This window comes from Ornithorhynchus anatinus, chromosome 9 (assembly GCF_004115215.2).
Source record: "Ornithorhynchus anatinus isolate Pmale09 chromosome 9, mOrnAna1.pri.v4, whole genome shotgun sequence".
Taxonomy (NCBI): Eukaryota; Metazoa; Chordata; class Mammalia; order Monotremata; family Ornithorhynchidae; genus Ornithorhynchus; species Ornithorhynchus anatinus.
Genome location: NC_041736.1, coordinates 48,425,772 through 48,447,426, shown reverse-complemented (window position 1 = coordinate 48,447,426; position 21,655 = coordinate 48,425,772). Strand labels below are relative to the sequence as shown.

At 39.8% G+C, this 21,655-nt stretch overlaps 1 long non-coding RNA gene across 2 annotated transcripts in view; it reads left to right on the top strand.

Annotated features, from left to right (window-relative positions):
* The window catches only part of LOC120638628, a 136,272-nt gene that overhangs the window by 9,231 nt on the left and 105,386 nt on the right, over positions 1–21,655 (top strand). For both annotated transcript variants that reach the window (XR_005660388.1, XR_005660387.1), the window contains exon 2: positions 14,575–14,672. This is a non-coding gene — a long non-coding RNA (uncharacterized LOC120638628). The remainder of the gene's footprint in view (positions 1–14,574; positions 14,673–21,655) is intronic.

Genomic DNA, 21,655 nt, shown 5'->3' with positions numbered 1-21,655 from the left:
TTAAACAAGCATCAAATAAATAGAATTATAGATATTTGCACATCAAAGCAAGTAAACAGGCATTAATAGAAATGAATATAATTATAATGTACATCTATACACAAGTGCCATGGGATGGGGGTAGAGGAAAGGGAGTGAGTCAGAGTGATCGGAAGGGGAGTGGGAGCGGAGGAAAAAGAGGGGTTAGTCTGGGAAGGCCTCCTGAAGGTGGTGAGCTTTCAGTAGGGCTTTGAAGGGGGAAAGTATTTTAAGTATCTAAATGTTCTAAGACTCTTCAACAATGGCTGACTTTTTAATTGAGCTGATATTAAGTTTAATTTTTAGATTTGACTTTAGGTGTTTTTGCTTCCCTGTTATAGGTAGATGCTATTTATTGAGCGCTTACTATGTGCAGACAACGTACTAAGTATTTGGAGAGTACAATACAATAGTTGGTAGATATGATACCTGTCTCAAGGAGTTTATAGTCTAGAGAGGGTGCTTGGGAAGGCTTGCAGTGGCCACCCTAACAGTTCTAGAAGTGGTTTAGAACTTCAAGACCTTTAAGATAACTGGACAAAGGGCCACACTGACAATCCAGGAGGACTGGAGGGACAGATGAGCTATGAATTATCATCAGATAAATCTACAGTCCTGCAATACATTCCCAAGTGCTCTGAAATGAAGAACACAAAGAAGTTTAATTTGAAAATACAGAAAGAGGGGACAGCTGGAGTCAAACTCCAGTTGTAATTTATTACAACTCCAACATCCCAAACCACACAAATTCCTAGACCTATACACCCAAGTTTCTGGAAAACCCTAGGTTCTTAAATGATAAACAATATTTTTGAAAGGCCATTTTCACAAATAATTGAAGTACGCAGTTCTTCTTGAGGAAGGTGAGAATGAATCTGGAGACCAGAGAGAGGGAGAGTGATAAAAGCAGAGTAATTATAACGATGATGGTATTAACCTTTATTATGTGCTTGGCACTGGAGTAGATTAGATAATCAGGGCAGAGCACCTCTCTACTGCCTGGGATTCACAGTATAAGAGGGATGGGGAAAACAGGTATTCTATCTCCATTTTACAGATGACATGGAGGCACAGAGAAAATCAATGACTTGCCCAAGGTCACAGAGCAGGCAATCAGTGAAATGAGTTTAGAAACTGGGTCTCAACTCCTTGTCCCATACATTCTCCAGTAGGCCATGCTAAATCCTTCCCACTTGATTGGCTCCCATTCATTCTTTGAGATGCAGGATCTTGGGAAACGGCGGCCTACTGGAAAATGCCTGACCTAGGCTTTCAGGGAACGGGTCACTTCATTATACTATGCTCCCCTAGAGCTTAGTACAGTGCACTGCATAAAGTGTAGTAAAATGCTGCTATACTACAACCGATAATAATTGTGGTATTTCAAGTGCTTACTCTGTCAAGCACTGTACCGACCTATGGGGTAGAAACAGGTAATCGGATCCAACATGGGGCTCAAAGAGTAAGTAGGATGGAGAACAGTTAATTGAACTCCTTTTGTAGATGAGGTAAGTGAGGCACAGGGAATTTAAGTGGCCTGTCCAAGATCACAGCAGGTAAGTAGCACAGCCAGGATTAGAATCCAGAGTATCTGACTCTCAGGCCTGTGTTCTTTCATTCATTCATTCAATAGTATTTACTATGTGCAGAGCACTGTACTAAGCGCTTGGAATGTACAATTCGGCAACAGGTAGAGACTCCCTGCCCAGTGACGGGCTCACAGTCTAAATGGGGGAGGTAGACGGCAAAACAGAACAAAACAAGACAAAATCATCAAGATAAATAGAATCAGAGAGATATACACATCATTAACAAAATAATTAAGGCAATAAATAATATATACAAATATGCACAGTACTGAGAGGAAGGGGGAAGAGCAGAGGGAAAATGGGGGCTCAGTCTGGGAAGGCCTCCTGGAGGAGGTGAGATCTCAGTAGGGCTTTGAAGAGGGGAAGAGAGTTTGGTGAACGTGAGGAGGGAGGGCATTCCAGGACGGTAGCAGTAGGATGTGGGCCAGGGGTCGACAGCGGGACAGGCGCAAACGGGGGGACAGTGAGGAGGTGAGCGGCAGAGGAGCGGAGGGTACGGGGTGGGCAGTAGAAAGAGAGAAGGGAGGTGAGGTAGGAGGGGGCAAGGTGATGGAGAGCTTTGAAGCCATTAGGCCACCCTGCTTTCCTACTATTATAGCTCTGTCACCAATGAAAGCCTGAGTGTTAGCAACCAGGCGATGCCAGCAAGTAGATGGGATCACTGAAATAGGTGGCAAACATCAAGTGTCCTTAAACCCCTAGAAAGCAAAACCTTAAAAATTTAGGGAAAATGTGATGGTGGTACTGAGTTGCATTCCAGAACTTAGTTGTGTGATCCTTCCAATCTTTGGAGCTAATGATGCATATTTGCAAAGCATTTAGGCTTATTGAAAGAGCATGGAGCTGGGAGTTAGGGGACCTGGTTCTAATCCAGGCTCAGCCACTTGCCCAACTATAAAATGGGATTAAAATATCTGTTTCCCTCTACCTTAGCACTGAGCCCCTGTAGCAAGTAAAAGGTATGTCTAACCCTAATTGTATTTATCCTATGCTTAGCCCATGCTTGTCACACACAAACTGCTTAATCAATACCACCATTATATACTTGTTAAATGGAACAGCCCCAAGAAGTTGGATGTTGATGTCTATGTTTTAATCTCCCAACCCTATGGAAAGTTGAACACTAGCACGCATTTTGTTCAATGACGTGCTAAGGGGCAAAAAGTGAATCCTATGGCTAATATTCTTGGGTTAAACTGCAGAGTACAAGTGTCATCAGGCTTTAGACTAAATAATTAAAAAGTAACTATGAATAAAAGGATAGAGTAGACTATCAGGGAGTACTTTTATTGTCCAGTACAAGCAGACAGATTACTAATAAACCTACTTCAACCCCTGAGGTTGATCCCCGTCTCTCCTATGGTGGAGGAAATTATTGAAAAATCCCCAGATGGTCAGTATTTTTTTAAAATACCATTTTCAGCTAGATTGTCTTATTCTTATTCATTCTCACACCTACTGTGGCACACAGACCTTTTTAATGTAGGTAATATAGGTAGGCAGAAAATATAGGTAGATCCAAGAGGTGTTTAGATAAAGTCATGGACAAGCTGTTCAGAATGAGTTATTCAGAGGGAATGACAGCGTACTTGACCTAAGGGATCTGTACAGTGCTGTCTATAGCGCTCGTTGCAGTGGAATAACTCTAAATAATAATAATAATGTTGGTATTTGTAAAGAGCTTACTATGTGCAGTGCACTGTTCTAAGCTCTGGGGGAGATACAGGGTGATCAGTTTGTCCCACATTGGGCTCACAGTTTTAATCCCCATTTTGCAGATGAGGGAACTGAGGCATAGAGAAGTTAAGTGACTTGCCCACAGTCACACAGCTGACAAATGGCAGGGATTTGGGCAGGGATTTGAACCCATGACCTCTGACTCCAAAGCCCATGCTCTTTCCACTGAGCCACGCTGCTTCTCACTCTAAACATTAGGTTTGTTGTCAGGGAGCTGCTGGACACTGGGAAGGAATCAACAAGGTTGGGTTTACTTGGGCCTAAGTCAGCCCTTCTTGACTGGGGTAGGAATGAGATCAAACAATGAGGTCAGACACAGTCTCTGTCCCACACGGGGCTCACAGTCTAAGAAAAAGGGAGAACAGGTGTTGAATCCACATTTAACAGCTGAGGAAAGTAAAGCATAGACAAGTTAAATAACTTTGTCCAAGGTACCAGAGCAGGGAGTAGAACTCAGGTCCGTCGGTCCCAGGTCTGTGCTATTTCCAACTAGGCTATGCTGCTGTTTATGCTGTGGGACTGTCCTCTTCACCACTTGCCCCCTTAAATTATAAATGCCTTGAAAGTTATAATGCCTTAATTTATTTGCATATTTCTCCTTGTATCGTCAATGCTTTTAGCACAGTGTAATAACTTAGCAAATATAAGTAACAAGGCAGGTGATCAACACATCATTCCTCCAACCACCCTGTTGTCACTGTCAAAGACAGAAAACTGGACTGCACTGACTATTCATCTAATCTAGTAACAAAGTAATTGTACTTCCTATGTTTAATTTAATTCTTTGGCTCAGCATGAAATGGATATAGTAGACTGGAAAAACAAATATGTTGGCCTTAGTCCTTTTTTTCAGGATTATGACACTAGTGGAGAAATTGGATTGGCCACACAAATCCTCACTGGATTTTTCTCATGATCTTGCTATTGGACTCTTGATTTGGATCCTTTGTGGGTCATCATGAGGCTGCCCTAAAAGGATTTTTCTCTGGATCTTATAAATTGCCCTCTTGTTTTCTTGAGCTGCAGTTCAACACAGCAAATGATTTCATTCCATCATAATCCATTCCATTCCATCATCAAGGAGAAGCATGGCCTAGTGAATAGAGTATGGGCTTTGGGTTCTAATTCTGGCTCTGCAGTGTGTCTGCTGTGTGACCTTGGGCAAGTCACTTCACTTCTCTGTGTCTCTTACCTCATCTGTAAAAAGAGGATTAAGATTGTGAGCCCAGGGTGTCCATCCTGTGTCCAACCTGATTACCTTGTATCTACTTCAGTGCTTAGAACGGTTGCTTGGCAACATAGTAAGCACTAACAAATTACTATAAAGCACTATATGAGAAGGAGTACACAGGATAGAGGTGATAAGCCTCAAGGAGTTTCATGAAAACATAAAAAGTTTGGGAACTACCAGAGTGCCTATTGAAGAGGCCCACGGGAAAGCAAAGTAAGAGATTTCTCTCTCCCATACTACCGTTTTTTTCTGATTAAATATAACGTCGTCCAGCCTTTGCAAACATCCCACTTGTTAAAATTTAGGACAGAGACATTTTTAGCTAAGCAAACTTGGCACAAGACAACAGTTGCCTTTGGACAGAGTTTAGTAAGTGTGGAGGTTTGCCAAAAATTTTATTACGGCTTACTCTAAGCTCAGATTCTTTACCTTCTCACCCTCCAGAAAAATTTAAGTGGTCTTTGAGATATAACCACCTGAGCCTCCCCACCTCTCCCAAATTGTTTCGTAATGTTGTTTGGGATAAACTCTCCAGGGGATTATATTTCTAAAACAACAGCTGTGGAAGTTGAACTTTTGATAACTTCTGAGAAAGGATGAAAACTGAAAGGTTTGCTTTTCCATCATTATTGACAAATCAGCTGAGAGAAGCCCAGACCATTGAGATGTAACAAGAAATCAAATGAATGATAAATGAGACTGGTGAAGTGTGCATACCATGTGCCTTCCTGTAAAAGAAACAGGATGAAATTGCTAGCCAAGGGGGTTTAGCAATTTGCTTCTTGCTATTTTTCCCCCACTTCCCCCCCCCCAGATTGGAGAGGATTGTGTGTAGTAGAAAGAAAGGACTTCTCTATGAATCTGAGTGCTTTAAAGCCAAGAAGTGTGTAAGGTGTGTGTGTGTTTTGGGGAGGGAGGAGGAGATGGAGAGAATCAGCTCCCCATAATCCTTCCAACCAAAGCAGCTTCTACAGCATATTAAGAGAATTGTCAATATGTGGCAATTCCTCAAATAAAAATTACTCCATAAAGATAACCGTCATAGATAGTCTCCTTCCTCAACTTTCCATAAAAAGGTATTGAGGACAAACTAACATAAACTAAACAAATGACAAAGTGATCAAAAAAAAATTTTTAAAAACTCCCCCATGAAAATAATTTTTTTAGGAGGCTTTTTGCCCCTAGTGGTGTTTTTGCATATTTACTTTGAACTAGTCTATAAACAATGTGGTTACGGAGGATAATGGCCCCAATCTTTGGTTTGATAAGCCTTCCATAATCTTATAACTGACACTATCCTCTTCGTTACTGTAGTGTGGTCCGATAGGCATCATTTTCTCCAGGTAGCAATTTCTTAAGGATTTATTTCATACCCAGAATTTGGTCCCTGCTTTCCCAATTTATGGAATGCTCTACTTGCCCTACCTCCAAGGTGATGGAGAGCATAGCCCAACTAGCAAAAGGGGGAAGTGCTTACCCAAAATTGTTGCTTCTTTCCCTCTTCATACTTGTCTAGGTGAGCTATTTTGCCCTTAAAGAGAGCAGGGCTTTATAAATAACAAGCCTTGAGACCATTCTTTGGAAGAAAAATGAATGGATAAAGGTCATAAAACTGCATTCTGTACAGCAGTCAGTTTTGCCAAGCCTCAGACACAGAAATCACAGGATGGACTTAGAGTCTCCTTGAATCCTTTGTGATTTTCCTATAAAACGGCTGAAGCCGAGTATTAGAGTGAGTGGTTTCTGTGTGTTTCCAATTACACCTTGCAGAAAGGGCCCTCCATCTCACTTTTTAAATGTTCTAAATCGTTCGTGCTCTCAGCAGCCGCTCGTGGGCCAGGGTGAAACACTAACTTAACGTATTTGGAGACTGAGGACATATGAGGATGCAATTTGGGCCTTCAGGTGCCAGGATCATGGAAATATCTGGAAACAGATACACTGGAGGTAGGGTAGCCATCTGGAGTTTGGCATGTTTATGCAGTTTTGGATCCGGTGTTTAATCATAATAGTATGTTGGGTTTGTACCGTGTCTTCCTTCCAAGCTCCTCGAAGTGCTTTTTGGCCACAGAGTCAAAAGGGAACTTTGAGAGGTCCATTAACTCTTTCGGGCTACCCTGAAGGTACTTCCCAATCTATTCCCAAATTGGCTGCCAGTCACTACTGTTTTGTTTGTCAACACGATGTCCCTGTGCAGTAAGAATGGGCAGATGTTGTTATTCCTATCCTAATCACTTCCTGGATGGAATATTTTAAACAGTGTCTTTTACTGATATACCCTGCCTTACAGACTCTTTCCTCTCCAGTCTATTTTACTACTTCACATAAATTTCTAAAACACAATTTGCAGCACCCTTCTTCAAAAAATCTGTACTGGCTTCCCAGTGTTTCACAGTGCAAAAATTCCTGACCATTGCTGACTCTAACTGCTCTCTTTGTAGCACACTTCGGGTCCTATTCTTTTGTTCCTCCTAACTTATCCCTTAATCCTAAATCTTCCTGCCTCAGACCCAGTGCTCACACATTAGAAGCCCTCCCCATTGCCTATTCACCAAATCACATTCCTCCCCTCCATCGTAAAAAGCACTTCCTCCAAGAGACATTTCTCCGACTATTTCCCCTCAACCCCAGTTAGCAATTATCCGGGCACCCTTAATCTATCTAGTTACAGGATTAATTTATTAATAAGCCTGTGTTTATTCTTGGTTCTGTCTAATAATTGGGGTGTTTTCATTGACCTAGAGTTGTCTTCCCCCATTATATTGAAGCTTCTTGAAGGTAGGGGGTCAAACTTCAATATATGCCTCAAGCCTTTAGTACCACCCTTAATAGACCTTCGATAATCACTGATAATTCCTGCAGTTAGAGAAATGAGGCTCAGAGATATTATATGACACTCCTGACCACTCAGCAAGCTAGTGACTTGAACTTGGTGATTAAAGCCTAACTTTAACTGATCAATTAAATGGTACCAAAAGGAAAAATGAAGGTTATTATAGATTTAGCATTTTCTGTTTTTCCGCCAAAGCATTTTCATGTCAATTATCTCATTTTGTACAAACACAACAACCCTGAGATTAAGGAAGTTTGGGGTATTATTTTCCCCTTCACACAGTTCAGGAAACTGAGGAATTGGAAAATTAAAGGACTTGCCCAAGGGGAGAAACCAGTTAGTGGCAGAGGTGAGACTGGAATCCAATTCTCCTAAATCCATGCTCTTTCCATTAGACCCTGCTGCCCTTTTACTTAATTCAATAACTACATATCTCTTCTTAGGCAATGAGCCTGCCTGAAATTTACCCAGGGCATATATTTAACAATAGCCACGACAATTAAGCCAACATTTTCCACTGGACTAGTTTAAACAAAAGTAAAAGAAATTTTCTAAAAGGAAAAAATACCCTAAAATGAAGCTGTGTTTTCCCCCACAAGGCCAACACATTCATATTATGTTGCAGGTCAGTAACACAAAATAGTAATGTAAGGCCGATTTAAGAATTGATTTCCTATCTATTATTAGAAACTTTGTAAGTGAATTTTCTATGGGTCAACACAGCAAAATTGTGTTTATTCAGAACTCTAGTAAAAGCCATTTTGATTTAAAATAATAAATAAAAAGGAGGAAAAAATAAAATTTGACAGGAGTTGAACATCTAAAAGTTTGGAACTCTCCATGGTGAGAGTTAAAATGTGCCTAGCTCTAGACTAAGCCTGTTGCCACTGAGAATCTCTAAATTGCTTACTGGGTAATTACAAAAAGCATATTCACAAGCATTTGATCAGCACTCTTAACTCTGACCTCACCATTTTTTTTCCCCTTTTTAAAGAACAAATATGGCAAAAGTAAAGCCTTTTCTAATTGAGGAAATAATCTGGGTGCTCACCCAAAACAATCCAATGTGTCACAAAGCAATGCTTACCCTAGTTCTCATTTATCTTTTCTGATAAGAACAACACATACCTCTCTCCCTTTCTGGTTCCTGGCCAAGCATAAACATTTTTACAACCCAAAGGAAGTCTTGGACCATGGGTCCCAGGACAAAGAAGAAATTAAGCAGTAGGGATAATGGACAATTAATGAAATAGGTTTTACAGAAATGAACAGAACTAGGCCTGGGGATGAATTTGGGTTAGGCTTCATTTTCTTTAAAATCTACTACAATATTTAGTTTGGAGCTCAGTTTTCCCCCAGAAGGGGACAACACTGAAATAAGGAGAATCTGGCTATGTTGGTGAGGAAAAAGCAGATTGAAATTTTCATTCATTCATTCAATAGTATTTATTGAGCGCTTACTATGTGCAGAGCACTGTACTAAGTGCTTGGAATGTACAAATTGGCAACGGATAGAGACAGTCCCTGCCCTTTGCCGGGCTTACAGTCTAATCGGGTGGGTTAGTTGTCCCTAAACTCTTATGTAGGAGCCCCTTAGGGACAAAAATTTCTACAATAGAGCTTCTTGGGGAGGGAATGTCAACAACTATGTTGTATTGTACCCACCCAAGTACTTAGTACAGTGTTCTACACCTAATAAGTATACCATTGATTGATAAGATCACCCAAGCTTTGTGGGAGACAGCATTATATGCATGTAATAACAAAGAGAAGTCACAGAGGAGAATACTGCATTTAGTTTCCTGTAGGTAGGCGAAGTGGCTACCAACTCTGTTTTATTGTACTCAAGTGCTTAGTACAGGGTTCTAGACTGTGAGCCCACTGTGGGCAGGGATTATCTCTTTACTGCTGTACTGTACTTTCCAAACACTTAGTACAGTACTCTGCACACAGTAAGTGCTCAATAAATATGATTGATTAAAATGACTATAAAGGAAATGCTTTCCAAAGCCACATAAAAAAGCAGCGTGCCTTAGTGGAAAGAGCACGGGCTTGGGAGTCAGAGATCATGGGTTCTAATCACGGCTCCGCCACTTAGCTGTGTGACTTTGGGCAAGTCACTTAACTTCTCTGTGTCTCAGTTACTTCATCTGTAAAATGGGGATTAAGACGGTGAGCCCCACGTGGGACAACCTGATTATCTTGTATCTACCCCAGTGCTTAGTACAGTGCTTGGCCCATAGTAAGCGCTTAATAAATTCCGTAATAATAATAATTATTATCTGTGTGTACCATCCTATCTCTTCTTCTCAACAGAATGATTCTCTTAATGAAGGAAAAAGACTCACCCGCAGGATTCAGGAAATAACTAGTGGGTAGAATTGTCAACCATTGGTCCCTACTGGACAGTCTGATTTTCAGTTAGCTTGTTCCCTTATAAAAACGATTGGCACTTGTATTAATGTCATAGTCTGGTATTTATATTTTCAGTGCTAAGTCTCACTCCATGATGGCTCCTGACATGGAGTTCTGCATCCCGGAAGCAGCCGCCATGTATAGAGGGAGCTGGGAGGGGAACTTGATACAACTCTGGGGTAATTGGAGGAGCTAGGAAACCTGGAGAAATGCTCTAGATTGGGATGGATTCAGGTAGAATCAGGAGGACTTCCTCAAAAATGGAATCTTTATGATGTCATCACATTATGCTCTGTGCCTTCTTTATGGGAGTCTAAAGGGTACTTATTTTCTAGTGCTGTCACTGGACACCTTAATAGCGAATATCGTTAGTTGGAATCTGGAAAGGTCTAAGTAAAGGAATGATCTGGCTATCTGCCCCATAATATCGACTCTCACATGCCTTATTTTTTCAGTGTCTTCCTGTTGTAAATCATCGCGATATGACAAATGACTTAAACTGCAAAATACATAATACCTCAAATCTTCTGAAAACTAACGGAGTTCACTGAAGCATCAGGTTTGATAGTGTTTTTCCCATCCCACTTTATCTTTAAAGGTAAACGTGGACTAAGTTCAGATGTAAATTAAGAAACAATTATAATTAGTGTGCTTTTGCTTAGCTTTAGTTTTCACCATGAAAATCAGATAGAGCCATGATTCACAGTGCCCATATAAACTTAGGTACACTTTAATGGCACCAGAGGTAAGTAAATAGAAATGAGCAAATTCCCTTTTCTATTAGGGAATTAAATAACTTACCTGTAAAGTTGGACTGGTAAAGGAAAAATCAGGTTACCTAGTCTAGTTGTTTGAGCGTTTCTAATACCCACATGCATCCTGCCTTTCCACTAGGTTCAATCATTTCAGTAAGACATCTCCATTTTTGGTGAGTTGGGGTTGATAGTCCAGTTGAGGTGGATACTTATTGCCTTACCACTGAACCCCATACCGGGAATCAAAAATAGTTTGAATTTTTCATTCTTCATTAGAAATATAGTCCATATCGTATCCCAATTTAATAAATAGGTATTGGGAACAGTTATAAATATTTCTCTGTTGTTCACTTTAAAGCCAAGAATGAAAAATTACCACTGAACTAATGTCTGCTACAGCTTACCCAGAGAGCATGATTTAATCATAAAATAGACTTGGAAAATCAGGATACAGGAAGTTTATTACCTACTGATAATCTCCAAGGTGGGGCAAATGTGTTCTGCATTGATAAGAGTTTTTCTTCACTCTTCTGCTTTTAGATTCTTTCAGTACGAAATGTTATTTAGACTGTGAAAAAAATCTTCTGAAAAGTGACAATTTTTAAGTTTGTACAACCCAAGGAGCAGTGTGGTCTAGTAGAAAGAGCACTGGCCTTGGAGTCAGAAAACCTGGATTTTAATTCTGGCTCTGCCACTTGTCCGCTGTGTGCCTTTGCCCAAGTCACTTCACTTCTTTGTGCCTCAGTTCCTTCATCTGTAAAATGGGGATTAAGACTGTGATTCCCCAAGTGGTACATGGACCGTATCCCACCTGATAAGCTTTTATCTCTCCTAGCACTTAGTGCGATAATCTGGCACGTGGTAAGTGGTTAGTAAATACCATTAAAAGATGATCTCTAAGCTTTATTTATATCATTCCTATTTATCAGTTGAGGTAATAATAGCAGCATTTATTGAACCCCTAGTTGGTGTGGTATACTGAACACGTGCTCAGGAATTTCAGAATAACAAAGTGGCCATCTCAAGCCCACAAGGGGATGGATGAGCATAAAATGGTTTACAGAGTGGTCAACATAAATAGAGCAGGCATATATCTACAGAGGATGTAAATAAGGTCATCAGTGCTAGATAGAAAACAATGATCCCAAGAGGCTTAAGAAATGATACACTGATTTACTAGACTGTTTAGCCACTCTAAATTCATCAATGCCTACTTGATTGACTTCCCTACTTAAGTCGTGAGACACCCAAAAGTCAGGGTTCAAGTCTTATAAATGCTGCTACTCTTATTCAACAGTATTTATTGAGTCCTTACTACGTGCAGAGCACTGTACTAAATGCTTGGAATGTACAATTCGGCCACAGATAGAGACAATCCCTGCCCAATGATGGGCTCACAGTCTAAACCCTCCTAAAGTTCACCTACAGTATTTCAGTGGCTAGTTGATTATTTAAAAAGATATTCAAGTTCCTGGAAAGTGACCTTTTTGCATATTAGTAGAGCATAAATATGATAACTGATCAGACCAATAATTCCTTCATCTCAGTGTTTCTAACAATGACCAAAAGGGTGTTTGGAGGAAAAGTGTTACGTTGCCCTCTTTTACAACCATCCTCTTGGCTAGAGAGGTTATTTCTATCATTTTTAATTTTTGCCTCTAATCAATCCATCGATAATATTTATCAAGTCCACAATCCATACTGAGCACCGACTAAGCACTTGGGAGTATGGTATAAAATTCAGTTGGTAGAATATGATCCCCGCCATCTTGTTGATAAATCTATCTAAGACCTTTATTGGATAGAGTCAGTAGTGTTTTCTGACTCCAAAATATCCTACAATAATGGATTCCTTATTTATGTGACTAAGATTTTTCCTTTATTGATTTGGCCCTGGAATTTGGGATTACTGGTTCCTTCTGCTGGTCTTGTTTTTGTAGGCTCAATCAGTCATTTATTGAGTTCTTGCTGGGTACAAATCACTTGGTAGACTACAGTAAACAGCTAATTTAAATTAGGATTTGATGAACTGCAATTTTGGATTCCATATGACCCACCCTTCTTAGTAAGAATGATCTTGTTTTCATCATTTTCCCTCCTCGGTCATCATCCATCCAGATAGAATTTGAGACCTAATCTTGGACTCGATCTTTCATAAAGATATGTTTACAACGTGAACTGTGTCCATGCTGGGAGAATTTAGGCCAGTACATGATTCCTGTCTGTCATTCACACAGGATAAAGCGGGCCAAAATCAACATCTGGTTTCTTAAACCTTAATGTTCTCCTACTGTTCAATCAGCTTCCCTTGGCCTTGCCTGACTTAATTAACTTGCTCTAAAACCTTGGGCAAATCAGTGGGAGAATAGGGATTAGAAGCAGAAACCCAATTTCCTATTAATAGCCTGTTTCACTGAATCCAAGTCTTGCAAACCAACTCTATATAGGGGTGTTGCAAAATGTGGCAGGCAAAAGCCACCATCCCTTGAGGTAGACACAATGCTTTTGGGGGAAGGGAGTGTATCTAGGATGGTAGAAAGTATAAATCATCACTTCCTTTCCCTGAGCCAGTCACTGCCTCCGCCCAGCTGTTAGCTTTGTTGCTGGTTGGATGGGAGGGGTTATGGTATGCCTGCAGAGGGGACACAACATCTTTGATGTCAAGTGAATTCTCCTCCCAGGGCTATTCCAGTTGCTGCTGCCATGCATCAGCAGGTGAGAGAGAGAGCGCAAGCAGAGAAGGATGCTGGGACAGTGTAGGCATAGTACTGATTATTAAATATACCATCTCCACCACTCCAATCCAAAAATGTGTGTTTGTAATGTAGTGATCTGGTGGGAACTTGAAAAAATCATCTCATCCTTCAGTTCACTCATCCGACTGGAACCAATCAGTCAATTGTAGTTGAGGGTTTACTGTGTACAGAGTACTGTAGTAAGCACTTGGAAGGCCAACCCGATCTTCCTCCTTCAGCCAGAACATTCTGGCTAAAAGCACAATTGATCTCCCTACCATTCTAGGCAGTAACTCTTTTAGACAGTGAAATTCGCTCTGAAACTAAAATTAGGAGTGAGGATCTGGGGAAGCAATTCAGTCACTTTCCTTCTGTCTTTCCTAAACACTGAAATTGTATTAAGCCACTATAATTGTTTTCCACTAAAATCAGAGAGCTTTTTGAGGGCTTTTGAACAATTGGAACTGGAGCTAGACTAAGTGTCTTTCCTCCACGCATCTGTCCAATTTTTGACTTTTATTAAAAAAGAAATGAATTGATTTTTAATTGGCAGAAACAATGGATTTATTCTTGGGAGTGGTTGCCATGCTTTAACCTGGATCCAATTTTTGGAGCTAAAATCAAACACCCATGGAAATAGGAGTTGGTAATGGAAATGCAGACATACTTAAAACATTAAGGCACTGGATGGGATTCCACCTCCGTCAGTCACGGGGAACTCCCACTGAACTCATAGGGAGTTTCCCAAGGACAGTAGCAAGACTATAGTCTTCAATTAAGACATCCGTTTAGATGCTGTGAAATGGGGCAAGTGAACTCATTCTTGCTAACAAGTAAATGCTTTTTATTTAATTTTCCAGGGTAAAATTAGGTCATCTTGGAAAACATCACCAAATAATCCTGTAAAAAGAGATGAACTCACTCCAAATTTTCATGTTATTGAACAAAACAAAAAACCTCTAACCCTGCAAAGCTACTGGAAACAAATTAACTGTGCATTCTTGGGCTCCCAAACATTCCAAGCAAAAATTTCAGGTGGAAAAAAATCTTATTGATTCTAAGGGCTAAGGAAAATTCTACTCGCCAGACTAATGATGATCAGTCAGTGTATTTAAAATGATCCTATAACCCAGATGAATTTTTAAAAATGTGTGAAATCCATGTATCCACTCTAGTCTTAATGAAAGTCAGATTTATGATATTGCTGTTACGAAACAATCTGGAACTACAAAATGGAAGATACTTTTTTTTTTTGGAACAGAGATCATCACAATACATCCAGTGATGTGAATCCACCTGATGGAACATCTTTCTTGCCACAGAATAACCGAATTATTCATCAGCAAGAGTGTCTCCTAGGTATGTGGAACCTGTTTAATCTCCAAAAAAGGGTAGAATATGAGTTGGAAATAACCCTTACATATTGTGGGTCATTGGCAGGGAGACAGCACAGTCTAGCGGTCAAAATATAATGCCAGTTTGTCAAAATCTTTTAGATCAACTTGCAAATGTTTATGGAAACTACCAGTTCAGGAGCTCAACTCTTGAAGAGAGAGTTCTGTATCACCGGCCTAGAGTTCGTAGCCAAAGTAAAAGAGAGATTTGAGGCAATTATCCAGATAATCTAAACTAATCCAGGTAATTTTTCAGGTACGTCATTTTAAAAGCCCTTTGCCTGTGTTATCTGGCTAATTGCCTCGAACTTCTGTTTTGCTCTGCCTGTGGTCATGTGTGTATGGTCATACGTGTAAACCTGGACTTCAGTTTCTCCATCTTTGAAAGTGGAATAATCCCACATCTTTAATCATTGCTTTGAATGTTTTCCAAAGGCCACAAAATGCTAGGTTTCGATCCTCTGTGGGTGTAAATTTAGGCATTGGGAAGAGACATTTTTCAGTCCCCAGTCATACAGAAAGGTAGTCAGCAATAGCCTGAAGATTTATAGAGATATTTAAAGGAGATAAAATGTTATATTTGCATAACCTCTGATGTTTATTGGATATCAAAAGGACTGGCAAACTAATTATAGAACAGTTTTTTTGAATGATTTTCACTGCTGTAATGTTAAGAAAAGTGAGAAATTGATCCGCTTCCAAACTAAATACCCTTTTAAACTCATGATACTTATAAGTATTATGCTTACCTGATACTTCTTGAAAATCAAAAGCAGTTTGTTTTCCATTGTATTATTCCTTAATGTACTTCCGTTTCTAACTTCCTTAATCCAGATCATGTAGATGTGCGAATAGACATTTTATATTTCCACGACCTATTTCCGCAAGTTCAAATATCTAATGTAATTGACATTTTCCTGCTTACCATAACTGTCAAACTTGAAAGGAGCTGTTGATTGATAAAACATGGTTTTCGGCTGAAACTCTACTTCACTGTCAGAGCATATTAACCAGGTTTGAGTTTGCTTTCCCAATGGATGTGCATTTGTTAAATTTTAAAGAAAATACTCTAAACACCTGCATTTGAATTTACTTTCATCAGTTACAAAGAGGTCACTGATATATTTTACCACACTTCCTGAAAACATTTTCCTTTGGTAATTTTAATTGGTAGGTACTTTTTGGAAATAATTCAAAGAAGCTGAGAAAGTTTATCTTTAATTCAGATTATGCAATCACAAACTAGCAATAATATTTGTCTCAAAATTTGTCCTCTGAATTGAATGGTTTCAAAAACAAAAGCCACACCTCCCTTGAAAGTTTAATTTAAAAAAGAACTCATGGAGACCACATCTTTTGAGCATTGTTTTTTTTTCCCCCCTTCCAGAAATTGTTTTGGAATTTAGTGATGATGAGAGTTTAGAGTCACTGGAGAGTCATTTACAAAAGAAACCGACTTAATGGCCAGAGGTTTTTCTTAGGACAAAGGAGACATTTAGATAAGCTCCAAGAATGAATCCACAAAAAGGAGAACATACAAACAGCTAATACCCAGGTTTATGGAATCTTTAAATGTATCCCCTAAGATTTCCATTTCTAACTGCTTAATAGCACATCTGACATGTCATTTCTATGTTTAACTGCTACCTGCATAGTACGCTGCCAAATAATTAAGATGAGCCAAATTGAGATGGTTTGGTAACAAATAATAAATTATATGGGCCCTTCAAAATACCAAAATGAGTTTTTCAGAACTAATTCCTTAGACCAATGTGAGATTGTTTCCACATGAAAATAAGACAGTCTTGGCATTGTTTATGCCAAATACCTATGCTTTTATGTGACCCCCATTTAAAAACATAGCTTTAAAAGTTTAAATAGTGAAGTGGACTCTGACAATCCAACTCTATTGAAAATGAATAGATTCATAACAAGGGATGAGCATGATGTATAAATTAGGATAGATTATGATTTTTAAATAATGTGCAAACCCATTGAACTGGCCCTTTATGTTTGAAATATTTGACCTATGAATCATTGCTATTTATTGAGCACTTATTATGTGCAGAGTCCTGAATAAAGCATTTGGTAAAGTGTAATACAGAAGAGTTGTGAGACTCATTGCTGGCTCACGGTGATCTTAAAGACTAGAGGGGACAGTCTGGAATATTTTGGGATGTTTTCTAATACTAGATTTTGAGTATATTAATGATGGAATTTGGTAAGTGCTTACTATGTGCCAAGCACTGTTCTCAGCCCTGATAAAGATAATCAGGTTATCGCACATGGGGCTCACAGTCTTAATCCCCATTTTACAGATGAGGTAGCTGAGGCATAGAGAAGTGAAGTGACTTGCCCAAAGTCATACAACTGATAAGTGGCAGAGTCAGAATTAGAACCCACCACCTCTGACTCCCAAACCTGTGCTCTTTCCACTAAGTCAATTCTGCAGTGTACTACATACTAAATAAACATCAAGTTTAGCTCCACCTTGAGTAGGGTCAATCTAAATTGGACAAATAGCCACAATAACATCAAAACCACCAAGTTTAAGGTACAATAGTGTCAATTTTTTAAGAAATTGAAATCATATTAGCATGGTTTCTTCACCTATATTAAGTGTGCTTTATTACAGATCCGAGGTATTTGAGTAGGACACTTTACCATATTAAACTAGCATTCGATACCTACCACATGGCACACATGTTTACTTGTAGCTATTGCTGTTTTCCAGCTTCATTCTGCCTTGTTACGTGGGTGATAATGGCCTGGTTCTGTTTGTATAGGACTTTTTCATCTCTTGTTTCCTTACTTTTTCCCCCTAGTTTTTTCTCAAGAAAGAGGAAAATGATCAGCCCGTATTAAGGCATTCTGATTATCATTCTCTTTGATGGCTTCCCACATGGGTGTGAATACAGTGGTGTCTGAGGCTGTAGAGGTCTCAGAGAGATTCTGTTTTCTGACTACAGACTACTTATTCTCCTTTTTACTTCCTCTTCGGATGGACACTACCAAATTGGGTTGATCACAGTCCCAGTCCCACATGGGGCTCACGCTCTTAATCCCCATTTCACAGATGAAGTAATTGAGGCCCAGAGAAGTTGTGACAAGGTCACCCAGCAGGCAAGTGGCAGAGCTGAGATTAGAACCCAGATCCTTCTGACTCCCAGGGCTATATTCTGTCCACCATGCCACACTGCTTACATTCCCTACACTGCAGAAGCAGCTCAAGAACATGTTCTGCTGACAATAGATTATTCCTCTCCCCTTTTAATTGCTACTGTCTGTGTCATACTCACAAGAATGGCAAACTTGTCAGCTGTGTGACTGTGGGCAAGTCACTTAACTTCTCTGGGCCTCAGTTCCCTCATCTGTAAAATGGGGATGAAGACTGTGAGCCCCACGTGGGACAACCTGATTCCCCTGTGTCTACCCCAGCACTTAGAACAGTGCTCTGCACATACTAAGCGCTTAACAAATACCAACATTATTATTATTATTAAAGGGTCACAAAGTACACTACTGTTTTTTCGTGGATGAAGTGTGCAATCATATAAGTAATTCTCTCTGAGGGAAATGGATTCCATCTCAGCATCTTCAAACTAAAGGTCAATTTCACTAACTTGCTGTTGACTCTCTTACCCTTCAAAAATAAAACATTTCTTTTCCAAGATGTTCAGTTGTACTAAACATTCATTCTGAAATGACTTCCTCTCTTGGCCTGGTCTACCATGGTGACTCCTGATGAGGAAACAAGATCTCACATATGAGAGTTTTTATTACATGATGTAACAGAACAATTATAAGAGGAGGCTGCAAAAACAATAATTCACTTCAGTTCCCTGTATCCATACCGTTGTATTCCTTTAGTCCTTCACCGTTGGAATTAATGTCCTGAGTCTATTTTTAACCATATGCTTAAATAGTTCAGAAAAAAGCATGGTTTGCTCTAGAATAAATAAGCCATTTTTTCCCCCCAGTGTCTGTACCAGGAATACTTAGAGGTGGCAAGTTGCCAAAGATTTCACAGATCACATCTATGTCTTAACACTATCTGTCTTGTAATCTAGTTAACGTTAGTAATTTTCAATACTGATACTTTTCCCTGATTCAGCCAAGCATGTTGGCAAATTGTTGCATGGAGCTATTTTATTATTACTGTGTGTGTGAGAGAGATTGATCAGTCGATCGCAGGCTCCTTGTGCTTCTTAATTGTACTAGGAATCCACCTTTTGGGCAGTCAGTCCATCTAGACATGTTGGCAGTCCTGTACCTCGACCTCCTCCCAGAGTAGTCTGCCCAGACTGAGGATTGGGTGCCACCTTGGGGACAATGCCATGGAGATAGAAATGTCTGAAATATAGCCACAAAACCGGGGAGACATGCTCGGGTCAGACTTTCTGGGATGGGCCAGGAGGTGGATTCAAATAGTGGTTTGTGTAGTCAAGAATAGTGGTTGTCATACTTGTTTGGCAAAATTGCTTCTAATTTCTAAAGGAAAATTCTGTTTGTTCAGGCTTGTTCATGCAGACACAGATTCTTTGTACCATCTTTATGTGAAACTCTGAATTTCCCACTAAAAGGTGGATCCTTCATTTTTGGAGGTTGACACTGGTAAGGCCAAGGGAAAGGTAACGATACCAACTGAAAGGTGCTGAAAGCCATTCAGTATGAGCATATTGTTTTCAGTCCATAGAATTTCAGTCTGATTGGGAATTGGTTAAATTTCACTGAGCTTTGTTCATTCTGAGTCAGACTGAAGTTGGATTCAGAACCACCTTCATTTTGCAGTAAATGTTCCCTCTCAGCTTCAGAATTTTACATTACATTTTGAATGAATAACTATCCTTGTTTACCATCCACCGCTCAATACTTAGTGGCAAGTATTTTTGTGATTTTTTTTCTTATTAAAAAAAGAAAATCTCAGGTTATGTTATAATTTATACTTGTGGCTTGTGACTTTTAATGCCATTCAAAAAGCTATTGTTAAATAAAGTTATTATTATTAGTAGCCTCAGTTCAATGAGGTTGCGCTCTGTAAGTTGCTTAATTTTAAAAGGTCTTTATCCTTACCAACCTGGGCCACTAGGCAACCTGTCCAATTCCTGCCACTCCACATTCACCTGCTCTAATCATTCTTCTCTGCTTTTCCTTACCCTGATAATACTGTTCCGTTTCCAACATTTGAACAGGCTCAGATTGAGGGGGCCTGTTCTCATAGCTTTCTTGTTTACTCCGTCCTGCTTTGCCCTACCTTTCTGATTCCAAACCGAGAGAGGAAATAGAACCTGAATAGTGCAATGAAGGGATAGAGGAAGAGATATGGTCTGTGCCTGCGGAAGGGCTGATTGTTCAGGGAATTGGTTCCTGTTTCTTGGTAGAGCCTCACCATTCTCGTGCCTCTTAGATGGGATTGGCAGCTCTGGAGAAGAGCAGCAACATGCTTCCAGAGGGGAGCAGGGAGGCATTCTGTTTCCTTGTCCCCCTTCACCCTATCTCCAGGCTAAACTACCCACCTGAGGGTTGCTTTCTTGTGGATTTACAACGGCTATGTGTCCCCGTCGGCAGAATGGAGACCTGGGCTTAATAAACCACTGATGGACTATTGTGTACAAGACCCTGACATGAAACTTAAATTGTGCCCGCATGGGCAATGTGAAGCAGAGAGTTTTTGCTGTTTTGTTTTTATGGTATTTCATTCATTCAATAGTATTTATTGAGCGCTTACTATGTGCAGAGCACTGTACTAAGCACTTGGAATGAACAAGTGCTTATGATGTGCCAGGCACTGTATTAAGTTGGACACAGTCCATGTCCCACACAGGGCTCACAGTCTTAATTCTCATTTTACAGATAAGGAAACTGAGGCACGGAGAAGTTAAGAGATTTTCCCAAGGTCTCATAGGAGGCAACTGGACAAGCAGAGATTTTTAAATCCAGGTCCTCTGATTCCCAGGCCTGAGCTCTCTTCACTAGAAAATTCAGGGGTAGAAAAAAAAAAACTAGGTACTAGGAAAAAGAATTTATTGACTTAAATGACCTGGATGAGCTGTCTACATTGATTAAAATAATCAGGTAATTGCTCAGCTCCCCACTTCCCTTTGGCTGCATGCACACAACCTTAGAGATTATGGGCAAGTCTGCTTTGAACGGGTGCACTCTAACTGGGCATAAGCCTGAAATCAAGTCTGACTCTCTCTGAGTTGAAAGGTTTCCAAACCTTGAACTTCCTTTGACTGTCATTAACAGATGACACATCCTCATGTTTCCGTGATAAACAGGGACATTTCATTTCCGTGAAACATCTAAAAGTCTGGATGTTTATCTGAACTGAACTGGACTAAAAGTCAGTGTGAAAATAACATGCAAAGATGTTTGGGATTAAAGATTCTAGTTCAGAATGCTTTTGGGAAAGCAACACAACTGCTCTTTTTCTAAAAACAAATATGTTTACCAAATGGTTCGTCTTTTGTGTTTTAGGAGTTTCTAAAGAATTTTGCCTTGGGTCAAGTGTTAAGCAGAATTTTGGGTTGTAAGAAAATCCTAAGAAGTCATTTCAGTTCTCTGGGCCTCAGTTACCTCATCGGTAAAATGGGAATTATGACTGTGAGCCCCATGTGGGTCAGGGACTGCATCCAACTCCATCTGCTTGTATTCATCCCGGCACCTGGCATATAATAAGCGCTAAACAGATACCGTTATTTTATTATTATCCTATGAAAAATGAATGGACCCCAGTCATTTATTTGTCTCAATAATTGGTTCCTTCTAAAAATGTAATTATTTCTTCTTCATGTCTTTTTATGTATATCTTCCAAGCACTTAGTAGAATGCTCTGCACATAGTAAGTGCTCAATAAATTCTTCTAATTGATTTACTTCATTGCTGCTAGAACTTGTCCAAAAGTACATTGACATAGCATCAGGGAAGAACCAGAAATCAGATGTG